At 42.0% G+C, this 1,890-nt stretch overlaps 1 pseudogene across 1 annotated transcript; it reads right to left on the minus strand.

Annotated features, from left to right (window-relative positions):
- Window positions 1-262: 262 nt before the first annotated feature.
- LOC105539755 lies at window positions 263-1,273 on the minus strand (annotated as a pseudogene). Its single transcript, XR_001006099.1, has one exon. The product of XR_001006099.1 is annotated as a syntenin-1 pseudogene (transcript).
- Between the last annotated feature and the right edge of the window lie 617 nt (window positions 1,274-1,890).

The raw sequence follows: 1,890 nt of genomic DNA on the forward strand, positions 1-1,890 counted from the left end.
AAGGCCGAGGTGGGTGGATCATGAGGTCAGGAGTTCGAGACCAGCCTGACCAACATGGTGAAATCACATCCCTACTGAAAATACAGTAATTAGCCGGGCATGGTGGTGCAGGCCTGTAATCCCAGCTACTCAGGAGGCTGAGGCAGGAGAATCACTTGAACCCGGGAGGCAGAGGTTGCAGTGAGCCGAGATCGTGCCACTGGCACTCCAGCCTGGGCGACAGAGAGAGACACCATCTCAAAAAAGAAAAAAAAAAAAGATAGAAAGGTCCTCATGCAGCATATGCTCGCTGGCTCTGGGAAAGCTACATGTGCATAATACCGAAGTTGCCAAAGAAGGAAACTGGAGACGCTCAGCTACATTTCCATGGTGCCGTGAATTTTAAACCTCAGAAATGGTGTGGTCCATTAGGCTTTTCATAATGCTTGGTGCCATCCGCTTAATAATATGTTCAAAGATAAAAGCAAGTATGATTGTAATAGTAACTACAGTCCCAGATGTTGACAATATGTCTGCAATTTGAGAGTCCTTCAATCCAATGACATTCTGTCCATTGATTTCACAGATTTTATGTTCTGTGAGAAGACCATTTCTGGCTGCGGAGCTATCTTTCACTATGGATGTTATTTTTCAATTTTTAAAGATAAAACCAACATGTCCAGTGCTATCCTTATGCATGGTAATTGTCCGTTCGAAGGGCCTGTCACGAATGGTCATGGTAATCTTCTCTTCTCTCCAAAAGCCTGTTTGAACACCTTGTGCGCTTTATCAGAGCTTCACCCTGCACAGTTTTCACTATTAATCTGGAGCACTTGGTCCCCAAATCTCAGACCAACCAATGAGGCTGGAAAATTAGTCTGGACTAGCTGAACAAATATACTATTATCTATTGATTTAAGCCTGAGTCCAATTTTTCCATTTTGATCCTTACACAAAATGACTTCACAAATCCTTTGCTTAATTTCTGCTCTATGAATTCCAACGTCATTACCAGTTACAGGAGCCACCATATAGTTCATACTGGAACTTCTTGCCCCTGAATTGGTGCACCAGAAACCATGGCCACATTTACACATATTTCTTCTTCATTTAAACTCAGGCCCATGTATTAAGAGAGCTCCGGATATAGTTTGGGATAGAGATTTCCATCTCGTGAGATGGAAGCAGAAGCTTCTGACAAAATTGCTGGATTGGCAGAGTTTGCAGAAAAAGTATTTTGAGCCCCAATTACTTTGTCTACCTTCAAGTCTTCAAGAGATGGATAGAGAGACATTTTTGCAGGGTTCTTCTAGCCCACAAGGACCCACTCGCTGCCACTGCCTCTGGTTACTGGCACCAACTTCTCTATGATGACTTCTTAATTCCAAGAGTGTTTGTCAACTCTCTTGAATTTTCTACATAGATGACCATGCCATCTGTGAACAGACAGCTTTATTTCTTCCTTCTCAATCTGTATATCTTTTACTTTTTTTTTTTCTTGTCTTATTGCATTAGCTACGACTGCCATTACAACGTTGAAAAGGAGTGGTAAGAGGGGACATTCTTGCCTTTTTCCTAATCTTACTGGGAAACCTTCGAGTTTCTCACCAGAGGTGGTTTATTCTAATGGATTGGCTCATGAGATTGTGGGGGTTGGCAAGTCTGAAATCTGAATTCAGGTGAGAGTTAATGTTGCAGCCTTGAGAATTCCTCCTCCTTCGGTGAACCTCAGTCATTGTTTTTAAGGCTTTCAACTGATTAGATGAGGCCCACCTACATTATAGAGGTAGCCTGCTTTATTCAAACTCTAGTGATTTAAATGTTAGTCACATCTAAAAACATATCTTTACAATAACATCTAGACTAGTGTTTGAGCAAACGACTTGGCACCATAACCTGGCCAAGTTGATA

The sequence above is a fragment of the Mandrillus leucophaeus genome, unplaced genomic scaffold, assembly GCF_000951045.1.
Source record: "Mandrillus leucophaeus isolate KB7577 unplaced genomic scaffold, Mleu.le_1.0 Scaffold209, whole genome shotgun sequence".
Lineage (NCBI taxonomy): Eukaryota > Metazoa > Chordata > Mammalia > Primates > Cercopithecidae > Mandrillus > Mandrillus leucophaeus.